This window comes from Gadus morhua, chromosome 11 (assembly GCF_902167405.1).
Source record: "Gadus morhua chromosome 11, gadMor3.0, whole genome shotgun sequence".
Taxonomy (NCBI): domain Eukaryota; kingdom Metazoa; phylum Chordata; class Actinopteri; order Gadiformes; family Gadidae; genus Gadus; species Gadus morhua.
This window is the reverse complement of record NC_044058.1, coordinates 23,659,845-23,676,249: the sequence shown is the minus strand read 5'-3', so window position 1 is coordinate 23,676,249 and position 16,405 is coordinate 23,659,845. Positions and strand designations below refer to the sequence as shown.

Genomic DNA, 16,405 nt, shown 5'->3' with positions numbered 1-16,405 from the left:
TGGATTTCACCTCTGTTGTGGTTAAATGGCCGCTGTGCCAGGAGTATTTGTCCATTGGCTATGTTTGCTTTTTGGATTATTTGCGTTCTGTTTTTGATCGTAGGCTAGTGTGTCACTGATGCAAGTAGTCACTGTCCGTGGTTCTGATAATGATTGCTCCAGTGATGTTGATAGGTTTTCAATGTAGTGAGTCCCCGGGACCCACAGGTGGCGAGTTGGGTGGGTCCCTGAGAAATTCAATGGGTCCCGACTCCCCAGTTTAAAAAATGTGTTTCTTTTTTATTATTATTCTATTTCTTAAATTAAATTAATAGTGTTAAACTCCTTGATGGTGGTATGATATGGTTATAATAAACGGATATATTAATGTATGTTCAAAATGTATCTGAAATTAAACAAATAAAATTCAAAATCTGAAAAGTTTATTGCAGAACTGTCACAGTGGCATGACATATTACATTCAAATCAAACAGGATTTTTGTAGCATCATAAATAGCACCAAAATAAATTAATAGAATTCAAATCAAAACAAAATGGTGTCTCTATGGTCTGTAATACCAAAATAACATTTCAATAAAAGTGCTGATTTTAACAAATGATTTCAATAAATGAATTGTCACCAAAATCTTATCTGAACATCAACTAAATCAAATGAACTGAGTCACTGTGAAACAGAGTCTAGAGCATATGTCAGGATTACTTGTACTTCATAGTGAACAGCCTTCTCTGCTTGACCTCTTTCCATTTGGCCAGTGCCTCTTCAAATAAACGTGGGTTTATTTACTATAAAGTTCGTATTTTTAATTGTTGAAATGAAATCAGCGGTGACGAGCTAGTTGTTTTGGTAGCGGCTAAATTAGCATGTCGCGATACTTTGTACAGGGGAACACGTCTGCGCCGAGTAGATGCGCAGAGGGTTGAAACAGCGCTTGTCCGGTCTGCTCACAAGAAGGTTTCTTTGGCCAGTTACTGTGATTAAACACGAGTTGTTTAATGTTCACAATGTATCGTTTTTCATGGGGAAAATGAGATGCGTCCCCGGGACGCATGGATAGTGAGTTTAGTGCGTCCTTTCAGATTTTAATGCGCCAGGGACGCAGGACGCGTACCTAGCAACATCACTGCGCTTGCGTCCTTTTCCCTCTGTGCTTGGATTTTGTGTTGTCTGATGTAGGGATGCTAAGTCACTGTCCATGGTTCTAAAAATGATTGTGTGTTCTTGTTCGTCTTTGGGTCCTTGGCTGTAGGCCTAGCCGCCAAGGCCCTATGGGGAGCGGAAGCATGTTCGTGATGAGTGCGGGATGGGTGGGGGCGGATGGCGGGGGGCCCACCGCAAGACTTGCAACAGAGCCTTGTGCAACCACGCTACGCCACTGTCCCTCGTCCAACCGTTCACCCCAGTTTGGACAGAGAAAACATCTCTCTTTGCATCAATACAATTAGGGCATTTAGCAGATGCTTTTATCCAATGCGACTTACATCGGTTAATACACACAGCTCCTGACACTCGTCAGGAGCAGTTAGGGTTAAGTGTCTTGCTCAGGGACACATCCACACTCAGCTAGGAGGCGCTGGGGATCGAAATAGCAACCTTTCGGTTACAAGACAACTGCTCTACCTCCTGAGCTAAGCCGACCCCGAGGGCATCATAATATGCTTGCAAAAACGGCAATTAAGTGTGTTTATTATTTTACCATGGCTTTTAAAATTGTAAATAAAAGCAAACTGGGGTAGGTTATCTGTATACATCACGAAATGGTTCGTAACCGTTCCACTTCTAACAGTTCTTAAGAAGACGTAAGAAGCCAAATCCTAATTCTAGGGCACCAAAATGCTAGGTGCCCTCTAGGGCACAAAAAATGCAAAACATCAACGTTAAAGATTCAAGATAAGTTGTTAGGAATTTGCTGCAGTGTGCTCTACAACACAGCAGACAAGACAAACACGACACAAAATTAGGAAGCCAAAGAGCATTACATTTTGAGAATCATTCTAGGAAGAGGAACTTTTTTTTACATTTCCTCTTGCCTGCAATAAAGACAGTTTGTAGGCTATAGTTGCAGTAGCGGATGGTTAGAAGAAAATGAAAATTCTAGGGATTTTCCTCATCATTCAAGGTATAGTCCAACTTTGTCAAATGTATTGTTTATGGGCTCAGCTTTAGAATGTTCAAAGGTATTTAGGGTTTCTCTGTGCTGCATCTGCTAATGACGTTCATTTTCTGACTTAAATTCTGTCTTATCTTACTCTTACTACTAACTGGTGACCAAAGGAATTATATTTAGAATAGTTATTACATCATTTATAAAAGGTGCTTGGTTACTTTCTTAAGTAATTTAAAATAAAACCTCATCTTGCCTTATGTTTTTCTCCTTCCTATAAAAGGCGTGTATAGCAGCGACTGGGCTGTTGTGTACCAAAGCCAGTGCGCTTTTAAAGGGACATCAGTAACAATACCATGCTCTTATAGCCATCCACCCGGTCATAGGGTCACCTTGGTCACCTGGTACAGAGGAGAGCCACTACCTGGCGGGTGGAATGGAGTTACCTTCATCAACTCCCCCTCAATGAAAGGACATTTTCAATACCAGGGTGACACATCTGGTTCGTGCACATTGAAGATCAACGGGCTACTTGACTCTGACCAAGCAGGGTACTTTGTTGCATTAAAGACAGACAAAGATGATTTCATTTCACCACATATTACTTTGACCGTTCAAGGTAGGCTACATGCTGCTTGCTGTTGGTATTTTATAAATGCTATGTTATTTTATGATGATTTGTTAAATAGCAGGCCTGCACCTTCTGTTCCTTCACTAGACCCAGGGATCACTGCCGTTGTACCGACCGTTGTTAAAGAGAGGGACATGGTGAGTCTGATCTGCAAGACAAAATGTATTGGCTCTCCCCCGGCCAACATGGTAGTGTGGTCACGAGATGGAAAAGCAGTGGCCAGTCCAACGTTCCGGGCCGGGCTGGACGATGCAGGGAGTTACCAGTGTGCCTGGGAGGGACTGCAGTCCAACACAGTAACCCTCGATGTTCAATGTGAGTTGAGGAGGATTCTTATGCACATAAGGTCTTTGTATAAGGGACAATTTCTTCATGATTGCATTGAAGGTGAAAAATATATTTGTTTAATTTATCCAATGCTTTTATCCAAAGAAATGTCCAAACGTCATTATTGTGGCAAAATAAAATAGTCAGTTATTATGCCCCGTTTACACCATCCCGCTAATGGCCGCTAATGGCCGATGGACCACCGATGTGGAAGTCGGGGTGATTCGGGTGACATCGGGCTAAAAATGTATGATCGGGTCAATTTATCCGGGTAGCATTTACACATACCCGATGTTATAACGATAACATAACGATTTATGCCAGGGAAGACACCCGAAGTGCGTTTGGCGTCATTTGACGTCATTTCGAATGACGCCAAACACGTCAAATGACGCGTTTGGCGTCATTTGGCGTCATTTCTGGAGAAGGCAAAGGGGAGACTGGTTTAGACTGATATTTATTTATATATTTATTTATATTACAATAGCGATTTTATAATAATAGAACGCCGGTTCTAAATGGGCGAAGTACCCTGTAATTATAAAAGTAGGACATCCATCCATCACCCCCTATTTATACCCAAGTGGCAGATTGAGGGTCTTCCTTAACACAATCTGTTCACTCACAATCGTTATTTGTCTAGGGTTCTCGAGGGTCTTTCGTGTGTTGAAGTTGCCGATATAAAGACGATAAAACACGATAAAGCGCGGAAGATTAACGAATATAGCCGATGTACTCCAGGAAAACTCCCGAACGACTTGCGATGTCTTACGTTATACTCCCGTTCTATTCCCGATTATAGCCGATTAGCCCATAAAAACACCTGGTAGCCGATTCTACCCCGATAGACCCAAAATTAACAAACATGTTCGTTCTTTGCCGATGTTGCCCGTTTTTGCCCGATCATTGAGCATTTCTTCCCGTTTCTTCCCGTTGTCTAACGATGTTCCCGGGAAGAGTAACGGTGTTTCCCGATGCAACCACACTATTTCCCGATGTTATAACGATAGCTGCTGATTTAGCCATCGGGCACCATCGGGGCCCACTATCGGGTAGGTGTAAACAGGGCATTATCGAAGATGATTTTAAGGTGCCACTTTTAATTTGAAACCTATAATTGGGGGTTTTCCTGGCCAGACTTTCCACGGAACACAACGGTGTGGGTCGAACCCCAAGGAGAGCTGTTGAAAGGCAATAGCGTGAACCTGACCTGCAGCAGTGCTGCCAACCCACCAATACACAACTACACCTGGTGGTGGTACAGTGGTACTGCACCACTGAGAGAAGAGAGAGAGAGAGAGAGAGAGAGAGAGAGAGAGAGAGAGAGAGAGAGAGAGAGAGAGAGAGAGAGAGAGAGAGAGAGAGAGGGGGAGGGATGGAGAGAGAGAGAGAGAGAGAGAGAGAGAGAGAGAGAGAGAGAGAGAGAGAGAGAGAGAGAGAGAGAGAGAGGTCCTTCCGATAGAGGGACATCCGATTTGGTTACATGTTTTGATGTTTCGGTTACGTGTAGACAACCGAACCTCAACAAGGTAAGCTGATAAAATTGCGCACACTAAAATAAACATTGTGTGAAGTAAATACTAAGACTGAGTATTGGGGCCACACTTGAAGAAAAAAAATATTTTTGCCGTGACGAGATTAAAGTCGACACGTCGACTAGTAAATTAACACGTCTGTTCAGGTCCTCCTCCTGAACAGACGAATTTTTCCGCACAACCTTTTCAGCGTCCTTACACTAATTACCACACTGTGGCTCTGCGCGAAAACAGTGAGGATCTCTTTATTGTTAAACCCGATTCTGAAATACAATTTTACCAAATTATCCACACAAGCCATTGGATTCAGTGCAGTCGCTGTGGAGCGGTTGCTATCTCTCACAACTATTTTCAACAGTATCCTAGACATTTTGAGTTGAATGTCAACTTTAAAGTCGACAAATCGAGATTAAAGTCGACATAATATTTCAACTTTATTCTCGACATTTCGAGTTTAATGTCCTCATGTTGACTTTAAAGTCGACGTGTTGACTTTAATCTCGTCACGGCAAAAAAAAAAAAATCTTCATGTGTGGCCCTAATATTCAGTCGTAAAATACGCAACCATTCTGTTCAATTCAGATTGACAAGATTATATCCTATCAACTGCTAGATTAAGTTTGTGGTCTGTCCCTTGACACGGCCCTGGTCCATAGCAGTAATCCCACCCTACAAATGACTACCATTGCTTACGATTGTTCCTTTCTAACTATCTTTCAGCAGGCAGAGCATCTATATTCATCAGATCTGGAGTAGTAGTCACTGTCCTTGTGGCACTCACTGTGCTGGTTTGCTTTTGTTCACGGTGAGTCTATCAGACCAATGAAGGAAGAATAAACAGTTCTTGGTGAGATTGAAGGAACAGCCTCGTAGACTGTGGCTAAACGCTGCTTATTACAATTGTGGCTACTGTGTAGGGCTGAGGGAAAGGACTGGTCAGGTAGACAAATGCAACTCCAATAACGTGTTATAGCATCACTGATGGTGATAGTACTGCAGTCCAATGTGCAATAGTTGCTTGCCCGTTATTTAATTTAATCTAAATTAAAATGATTTCTCTGAGGAATTTTTATTTTCATGAAAAGCTGAAACCGTCATTCAGTAATTATTCCGTGTTGATTACGGCCTCTGCTTTTTCTCAACATTTGAACAGGAAACAACCAAAGACCAAGGAAAACCAACACGTGAGTGCATATAAAGTGTAACTTTGTCTTTGTATACCCACAAATCACACTTTAGGTTATTAATCTAAAGTATGATGGACAAGCCCCAGTCTGAGTGAATGGGGCTTTTCACCGTCTTTCACTTCATATTTGTTTCAATTATTACACTGTAAAAAATAAAAAGTTGAGAAAACTCAAAATTGCAAGGCAACTTACTGCAATCAATTTTTGAGTTTTGAGCCCAACAAAATGTCATTTTTCTTCTTTAGACAAACGTGAAAGTTAGAGTTATACCAACCAAGATTTTATGTTTTACAAAACTCAAAAAAGTAGGTCAGGGGTTTTAACTTAATATTTCAAATTAAGGTTAATATTATGTTTCAAATTAAGGTTAATATTATTTAATAAAAAACATTTCAAAGAATGCAAAACTAGTTTTAAGTTCACTTTATTAAAATTAATAATTGGAAACTTCCATTGAACATTTCTGAATGCCAGACAGCAACAGAACAAGCAACATGTAGCTACTTCAGCAGCAGAGAATCGCAGTCTAAATGCAGCAAACCAAAAAGCAGAACAAGTTCGACATTATGGTCAAACTTCTTCTGCACGATACGGGAGCCCAGGTTAAATGGTGATGCAACTCTCGTGCCTCATACACCGCACGATCAGGAGAGCTGCCTTTATTTAACACCCACCCACAACACACAGCGCACCGCACACCCAACCAACGGACATGCAAGTCTCGGTAACGGTGGCGGCAACACTACGCACAATAAACAACACACAAACAATAAAGACCCCAAACCCGTTAACCCCACTTAACCTAACAGAAACAAATTGACAAAAGGCAATAAAACCCTTTTTCCCGACATCACGAATACCCAGACTCCCCGGGGGGTAGGAGTCGCCACAATATTTACCATCTGAAAATTCCGTTAGGAAACCCCGTATTTTCCAAAGTGTCGAAATGCGCAGGTGCACCGTAGTTGGCCCAGCCTCAGACAGAGTCTGACTTAAATCCGTGCGTCTTGCTAACAAAGATACTACACCGAGCCCAACTCTTGACCCAAAACTCAACATTGTTGGTTGGACTAAATTGCATTGCACAGTTGACATGAATACTTAATGTTTTATATTCATTTTACTCAGAAATCATAATGAGACCAACAATTTTAAGTTTTCGTTTTTACAGTGTAGGGGTCCTACGAATAACGTAGGAACCCTATTGTAATCGTTATCATTTATTTATTTTGCCTGACTTTTTAGCTCCAAAAGTTATAATCTGCAGGCTTGAAGAACTCGTAAAATCAAGACGGGAATAAAAAGATGGGCCAGAATAACACATAGGTGGCGCTATAACAAGGCCTGGAAGTTCAGCATTTGCATGAAACTTGTTATTCGTCATGATGAACAACTTTCAGAGTGCAACCAACATAAACTGCTTTGGTGCCGAAAGTGGTAAAAGCTGTAAACTCGTCGCACATGTGCCAGGTGACTGTGCGACTATATGGTGTGAAATTCATAGCACGAAGGCTAAAGACGGCAGATATATACATTTTAAAGCAAAATAAATTCATATCTCCGATGTTTAAACAGCTCTAACATTGCTTCAAAAACACGTAGCCTCGGCGGTCGAATTTGGCACGCCAAATCTCAAGTCTATATCTGAAAAGAACAATTTGATGCATTTGTTTGAACTTGCCTTTCTGAACTGCGGGCTCTCTACAACGCAGGCTGGGCCTTAAAGCTAGCCTGGTTCTACCAGACTCTCGTACTTCACTTCATTTCATTTCATTTGTACAGAGAGTCTGGACCTAATCAATTGACAAACGTTAACTCACTTGAAGGCGGGTGTCTGTTGAAGTTTAAAATGATTGGATCTGCCCAGTGCCACTCTGGATCTGCCATAACCAATCGCTAACGTTTGGTTGTGACGTATGTCATGCGCCGGGAATCACGCGCAGGTTGTACACAAACCAAACACCTTGCGCGTCTGCACGAAAATGTCCGTCAACGACAGCTGCAGGTTTTGTTCGTCGAATTTAATTTATCAGGGAAAAATTGCACATTGTAAATCAACTACCAACCTACAACAACAACTCAAACTGGCGTATGACTTTATCGTCATTGTTCTCAGACACGCCCTCTGTTCACTGATTGGGGGCCGCTGTGGCGGCACCAGAAAACCAAATTACATACAGCAGGTCCAGACCTAGTACTGAAGGGAAATTCAAATTGAGCGGAAGTACTTAGGCGGGCGGAGCCAGGCTACCTTAAAGCGGTACACATGTAACTTAACGTTTTGACAGTGGGATTTGACACGGTATGCTTTTGCTTTAGAAACATGGATGGTGATTGTTTTGATCTGTTAACTTCCGGTAAACCAGTTTTTAAGGCATACTATGTTACCATACCGACCAAGCTCACCATACCTCCACGTACGGAAGCCTTGGAGAGAGACAACGTCGCGGTTTGTTTAATTGCAGGATACAAATAACACATACTTTGAAACAAACATTTGATAGATTGAGCTATTCCCCCTACACAGAGCATGGCTACCAGCAGCCCCATTGGGAGGAGCCTCAACTCTTCAACCAATCCCGACCCAGACTCCATGTATGCCAACGTACACATGTCTTCATTACCCAATCGGTCACTGACTCCTCCCCAGGTTCTCAATGACGTCCACACGCATGACTCAGGACAGGTAGTTCTGTTCTCTTCTCCAATACTATAAACAACTCTGCTTCATTGCCCTTTTTCACTGTCACTCTATAGACCCTTTTCGAAGAAGCAACCCAAGTTTTAAATCATAAAACCAACTACTTTTATGTACCATGGCAAAGTTAGTAGACTTATCTTCACTAGAGCAGCCTGCGCCCTGATACATAACAGAGACCATCAATAGTGTTATGAGTGACACCTGTTTGTCATACGATGACACCTCTTGACATAAGACACATATGATATGCGGTAACTATATTTATATTTAATGATATACGCAATGCATTATAAACATCGTTTCTTATCAGTATTGTATACATTATCGTTATCGACTTGTGTTCCTAATATGCATGTGTCCCCCGTTAATATATATTGTCATGCAATTTGCGTGTGTTTAAACAGATGGACGAACACACAAGCACCCAAATTCATTAATTATTTTACACATACACACACTTCATTCATTCTTTTTAACACTCACTCGCGGTAAAACAATGAGAAACTGATCTTCTATTTTCTTCAGGAACGGGATTTTGGAGAAACAGATCTGTAAATCCCGGAGACCCAAAGCAGCAGCCATTCCAGTGGGTTGACCATAATGGTTCTATGTCCTTGGTACAGGGATACGAGTCTGTTGGTTCATTGCCCTGTCTCTTGTTCTCCCTCAGACCAACAGAAGCAGGGGATGCAGCAGGACACTCTGTGATCTACAGCTCAGTGGCTGAAGCAACATGAGAAGAGCGCAGCCGGGATTGGAAGGCCTCGATTGGTGGCCTATGCATGCTTTTGGTTTAACATTTGTGTGTTTTAGCAATAGTCTTTGGTTTGTGATATGATGGGAATCTACTGAATTTAACCCTTGATTGAAAAAAAGACATAAGGATTGGCTGAATGGGTCAAACACATGAGTTGTACCCTGGAGACCAGGGTTAAGGTCCTGTATTCTTTTTTAGACTAAGGTGACTTATTAATTTACAACTACTTGGTTAGGTTTAAGCAACACAACAACTTGGTTAGGATTAAGCAACAAAACAAATTTGTTAGGTTTAGGCAACGCAACTACCATGTAATCATAACTACTTAGTTATGTTTACATGGTGAGGGTTAGGCACGACGAATTCTGCCAGAAAAGGCTGTCAAACTTCTCCCATGTAAGGATACCACGATCTAACCCAGTCTAACTCAGTTACAGTGGACATAGTATTCATGAATTACGCAGCTTCAGAATCATTCTCATGATTTTACCATTAGGATTTGTTTATGAATGTGAAACAGTAGTAGGTTTCCATAACTTTTCCCTTTTAAAGTGAAAACACAACCAGAACACTTAAAAATTAAGGCATTTATTACCATACTGAACAAAAAATCATGAAAATCAATGATGCATAAAGACTCAGTAGCAACATTCTGCTTCAAGAATAATACTAATTGTGAACATCATGGTTGTTTAGGGGACCGTATCGGAACTTCATGCAAAACAACATTTATTGAAATGTAAAGAATCCATTGTCCAAAATAATTATTGCTGCACTTCTTTAACTTTTGTTTCTTAAAAATGCCATTAAAATCTTCCTTATAAACTGTGGCTCCTGTTCTGAAATTGTGTGTTATCAAAAATAATATTGGAATGTAAAAAATTCATAGTCCAAAATGATTATTGCTGGCTGCACTTCTTTAACCTGTGTTTCATAAAAAGGTCATTACATTCAGCCTTATAAACTGTTGCTCCTGTTCTGATATTGTGAGTTATCACAAATAAATACTTAAAAAGAATGACCTCCTTCCATGAGTCCTTTGCTAAAAAGTTTAAAATCGTCGACCGTCAATCAAAGCAATTCGTAATTACGCTCAATACACAAAAAGAAGACTTAATGAGCTCATTACATCATCATAGGGCTAAAGGTCGTTCCTGCTTCTGTGTTCTGCACTGTAAAGCAGAACCCTTTCAGCAGACAAAACACGCTTTATTACACATTAGTTAAAAGACAAGTTAGAAAATAGTCCATATCAGATATTTATTATACGTATTGCAGTATTTATTCATACATAGATGTGATATTGTTCGCTCAAGATGCGGTTGGTGAGGATTATATTTGGTACATTTGCGTAATGCTAATTGTGACAAAGTAAATTGAACATGAGCTTCAATTTCTGCAATGTATCCATAAATGAATGGATCACTGAATGCATAAGAAAAAACATCCTCAATAATTGTTATTAGCCCTTTCAAACAAGAGATTTAATGTCATCATTCAATATCATCAGCCCTATTAAAAAGTGAGAAATCTGTGGATTCTCTATTTGTTTTTTAAATCTAGATTGTGTCCGGATTCTTAACATGAAGGGCTCAACATCCTCACCACCGCCTCAGCCTGTTTCCACACACACACACGCGCACGTGCACGCGCACGCACACGCGCACGCACACATGCAGACACACACAAACACACACACACACACACACACACACACACACACACACACACACACACACACACACACACACACACACACACACACACACACACACACACACACACACACACACACACACACACACACACACAGCGTTCTATCTGCACCACACCCATGGTCTGCACAATCTCCCTGAACGTGGGCGGTGGTCACAGAGCGACCAGGGGTTCCAGCTTACATTGCTTTTGACAATGCCAACACAGATAATGTTAAGTAATACACTGCAAGCCCTCGGAATAGGACAGTTGCATAAAGAAAGTAAGGCGCAGCATGGTGTTGCTTCACAGAAAAATGTTCACGTGACTTCCCCCCCTAGCTTAATACTCTGCTTGATGCCCGGCGACACAAGCCAAGCACGTGACTTGACAACGCTACCGTGAGGAAGGCTGTCTACACGAAAACCTGTCTCAAGTCAACCTAGATTGAATGTGTGTTAGTTACACCATCCGCAGAGGTGGTATTCACAGTGGTGGGCTACATCCCCCACCAGGGGCGTAGTTATGGATGCTAACTCGCTGACTCGCTAACTCGCTGCTTCCCCCGATGGGGGAAGCAGCGAGGCCCCCCAGGGCCCTAGAGATACAGAAGAGAAAAAAGCCCCTTCAGGGTCACTTTCTTCAATGGCAGCCTGGACATTATTACCAATCAGCTACTGCAGACGTTGTTGCTCTGCGTAAAACCAGTGAACTTTTCCAGGCTATCCAACCCTCAGAACTGAAGAGTGCCACTGATGAGGCCCTGCATGAGCATGCACAGCGCCTTGCTGACCACTACAACAGGGACATAAGCCCATGTTTCTTACCAGTTACCAGTCAGTGGTCATTATCCAAACTCAAATTGATGAAGACCTATCTAAGGATTGCCATGGGGCAGGAACGATTGAGTGGATTGGCCGTACTCTCCTTCGAGAAGTAGAGAGCTAGGAAATTGGATTTCACCTCTGTTGTGGTTAAATGGCCGCTGTGCCAGGAGTACGTGTCCATTGGCTATGTTTGCTTTTTGGATTATTTGCGTTCTGTTTTTGATCGTAGGCTAGTGTGTCACTGATGCAACAAGTCACTGTCCGTGGTTCTGATAATGATTGCGCTTGCGTCCTTTTCCCTCTGTGCTCGGATTTTGTCTTGTGTGATGTAGGGATGCTAAGTCACTGTCCATGGTTCTAATAATGATTGTGTGTTCTTGTTCGTCTTTAGGTCCTCGGCTGTAGGCCTAGCCGCCAAGGCCCTATGGGGAGCGGAAGCATGTTCGTGATGCGTGCGGGCGGATGGTGGGGGGCCCACCGCAAGACTTGCACCAGGGCCTTGTGCAACTATGCTACGCCACTGTCCCTCGGGCAACCGTTCACGCCTGTTTAGACAGAGAAAACATCTCTCTTTGCATCAATACAATTAGGGCATTTAGGAAATGCTTTTATCCAATGCGACATAGATCGTTTAATACACACATTGACATCACCAACGGCAGAGTCAACCATGCAAGGCGACAGCCAGCTTGTCAGGAGCAGTCAGGGTTAAGTGTCTTGCTCAACACAGCAGACAAGACAAACACGACACAAAAATAGGAAGCCATAGAACATTACATTTTGAGAATCATTCTAGGAAGAGGAACTTTTTTTTTACATTTCCTCTTGCCTGCAGCAAAGACAGTTTGTAGGCTATAGTTGCAGTAACGGATAGTTCGAAGAAAATGACAATTCTAGGGATTTTGCTCATCATTCAAGGTATAGTCCAACTTTTATTTTTTTAAATGTATTGTTTATTGGCTCAGCCTTAGATTGTTCAAAGGTATTTAGGGTTTCTCTGTGCTGCATCTGCTAATAACGTTCATTTTCTGACTTAAATTTAGTCTTATCTTACTCTTACTACTAACTGGTGACCAAAGGAATTAGAATAGTTATTACATCATTTATACAAGTGGCTTGGTTCATTTCTTAAGTAATTTAAAATAAAACCTTATCTTGCCTTATGTTTTTTTCTCCTTCCTATAAAAGGCGTGTGGAGCAGCAACTTGACTGTTGAGTACCAAAGCCAGTGCGCTTTTAAAGGGACATCAGTAACAATCCCATGCTCTTATAGCCATCCACCCGGTCATAGGGTCACCTTGGTCACCTGGTACAGAGGAGAGCCACTACCTGGCGGGTGGAATGGAAATACCTTCTTCAACTCCTCCTCAATGAATGGTTTTCAATACCTGGGTGACACATCTGGTTCGTGCACATTGAGGATCAAGAAGCTGCTTGACTCTGACCAAGCAGGGTACTTTGTTATATTAAAGACAGATGATGATGATTTCATTTCACCACATATTACTTTAACCGTTCAAGGTAGGCTACATACTGCTTGCTGTTGGTATTTTATATATGTAATGTTTTATTTTATGTTGATTTTGTTAAATAGCAGGCCTGCACCTTCTGTTCCTTCACTAGACCCAGGGATCACTGCCGTTGTACCGACCGTTGTTGTAGAGAGGGACATGGTAAGTCTGATCTGCAAGACACAATGTATTGGCTATCCCCCAGCCAACATGGTAGTGTGGTCACGAGATGGAAAAGCAGTAGCCAGTCCAACGTTCCAGGCCGGGCTGGACGATGCAGGGAGTTACCGGTGTGCCTGGGAGGGACTGCAGTCCAACACAGTAACCCTCGATGTTCAAAGTGAGTTGATGAGGATTCTTATACATACATAAGGTCTTTGTAGAAGGGACAATTTCTTCATGATTGCATTGAAGGTGAAAAATATATTTGTTCAATTTATCCAATGCTTTTATCCAAAGAAATGTCCAAATGTCATTATTGTGGCAAAATAAAATAGTCAGTTACTTATCGAAGATGAGTTATTAAGAAGATGAGATATTAAGATGCCACTTTTAATTTGAAACCTATGATTGGGGGTTTTCCTGACCAGACTTTCCACGGAACACAACGGTGTCGGTCGAACCTCAAGGAGAGCTGTTGGAAGGCAATTGCGTGTGCTGCCAACCCACCCGTACACAGTGGTACTGCACCACTGAGAGAAGAGAAAGAGAGAGAGAGAGAGAGAGAGAGAGAGAGAGAGAGAGAGAGAGAGAGAGAGAGAGAGAGAGAGAGAGAGAGAGAGAGAGAGAGAGAGAGAGAGATCCTTCCGATAGAAGAGGGACATCCGATTTGGTTACATGTTTTGATGTTTCGGTTGCATGTAGACAACCGAACCTCAACAAGGTAAGCTGATAAAATTGCGCACACTAAAATAAACATTGTGTGGAGTAAATACTAAGATGGAGTATTAGGGCCACACATTTTTTTTTTGCCGTGACGAGATTAAAGTCGACACGTCAACTAGTAAATTAACACGTCTGTCCAGGTCCTCCTCCTGAACAGCCGAATTTTTCCGTGCAACCATTTCAGCATCCTTGCACTAACCACCACACTGTGGCTCTGCGCTAAAACAGCGAGGATCTCTTTATTGTTGAACCCGATTCTGAAACACAATTTTACCAAATTATCCACACAAGCCATTGGATTCAGTGCAGGCCCTGTGGAACGGTTGCTATCTCTCACAACTAATTTCAACAGTATCCTAGACATTTTGAGTTTAATGTCGACTTTAAAGTCGACAAATCGAGATTAAAGTCGACATAATATTTCAACTTTATTCTCGACATTTCGAGTTTAATGTCGTCATGTTGACTTTAAAGTCGGCGTGTCGACTTTAATCTCGTCACGCCAAAAAAAAAAAAAATCTTCATGTGTGGCCCTAATATTCAGTCGTAAAATACGCAACCATTCTGTTCAATTCAGATTGACAAGATTATATCCTATCAACTGCTAGATTAAGTTTGTGGTCTGTCCCTTGACACGGCCCTGGTCCATAGCAGTAATCCCACCCTACAAATGACTACTATTGCTTACCATTGTTCATTTCTAACTATTTTTCATCAGGCAGAGCATCTATATTCATCAGATCTGGAGTAGTTGTCACTGTCCTTGTCGCACTCACAGTGCTGGTTTGCTTTTGTTCACGGTGAGTCTATCAGACCAATGAAGGAAGAATAAACAGTTCTTGGTGAGATTGAAGGAACAGCCTCGTAGACTGGCTAAACGCTGCTTATTACAATGGTGGCTACTGTGTAGGGCTGAGGGAAAGGACTGGTCAGGTAGACAAATGCAACTCCAATAACGTGTTATAGCATCACTGATGGTGATAGTACTGCAGTCCAATATGCAATAGTTGCTTGCCCTTTATTTAACTGAACCTAAATTAAAATGATTTCTCTGAAGCATTTTATATTTTCATGAAAAGCTGAAACCACAATTCAGTAATTATTCCATGTTGATTACTGCCTCTGCTTTTTCTCAAAATTTGACAGGAAACAACCAAAGACCAAGGAAAACCAACACGTGAGTGCAAGAAGGCTAAAGACGGCAGAGATATTAATTTTAAAGCGAGATAAATGCACATCTCTGATGTTTAAACAGCTCTAACATTGCGTCAAAAACACATAGGCACGGCGGTCGAATATGGCATGCCAAATCTCAAATCTATATCTGAAAAGAACAATTTGATGCATTTGTTTGAACTTGCCTTTCTGAACTGCGGGCTCTCTACAACGCAGGCTGGGCCTTAAAGCGGTACACATGTAACTTAACGTTTTGACAGTGGGATTTGACACGGTATGCTTTAGAAACATGGATGGTGATTTAATTGTTTTGATCTGTTAACTTCCGGTAAACCAGTTTTTAAGGCATACTATGTTACCATACCGACCAAGCTCACCATACCTGCACGTACGGAAGCCTTGGAGAGAGACAATGTCGCGGTTTGTTTAATTGCAGGATACAAATAACACATACTTTGAAACAAACATTTGATAGATTGAGCTATTCCCCCTACACAGAGCATGGCAACCAGCAGCCCCATTGGGAGGAGCCTCAACTCTTCAACCAATCCCAACCTGGACCCCCTGTATTCCAACATCTCTTCATTACCCAATCGGTCACTGACTCCTCTCCAGGTTCTCCATGACATCCACATGCATGACTCAGGACAGGTAGTTCTGTTCTCTTCTCAAATACTATAAACAACTCTGCTTCATTGCCCTTTTTCACTGTCACTCTATAGACCCTTTTCGTAGAAGCAACCCAAGTTCTCACTCATAAAACCAACTACTTTTATGTACCATGGCAAAGTTAGTAGACTTTTCTTCACTAGGGCAGCCTGGGCCCTGATACAGAACAAAGACCATCATTAGTCTTATGAGTGACACCTGTTTGTCATACGATGACACCTCTGTAAAAAGGGAATATACCGCTGTCGCTTTGCTCAACAGAAATCTAAAGACATCTGATCTTCTGTTTTCTTCAGGAAGGGGATTTTGGAGAAACAGATCTGTAAATCCCGGAGACCCAAAGCAGCAGCCATTCCAGTGGGTTGACCGTAATGGTTCTATGTCCTTGGTACAGGGATACGA

The 16,405-nt window shown here is 41.8% G+C and overlaps 1 protein-coding gene across 3 annotated transcripts in view; it reads left to right on the top strand.

Moving 5' to 3' along the window:
• The window catches only part of si:dkey-33i11.1 (B-cell receptor CD22), a 93,121-nt gene that overhangs the window by 75,744 nt on the left and 972 nt on the right, over positions 1–16,405 (top strand). Inside the window, exons 20-26 of one of the 3 annotated variants that reach the window (XM_030371468.1) lie at positions 2,386–2,721; positions 13,386–13,613; positions 13,864–14,156; positions 14,877–14,958; positions 15,305–15,335; positions 15,833–15,985; positions 16,300–16,360. The gene's annotated coding sequence lies outside the window, so the exon portion shown is untranslated. Of the gene's footprint in view, positions 1–2,385; positions 2,722–12,403; positions 12,681–12,950; positions 13,284–13,385; positions 13,614–13,863; positions 14,959–15,304; positions 15,336–15,832; positions 15,986–16,299; positions 16,361–16,405 lie in introns of those variants that run through there. The other 2 variants (XR_003978630.1, XR_003978631.1) reach the window with 2 other exon arrangements.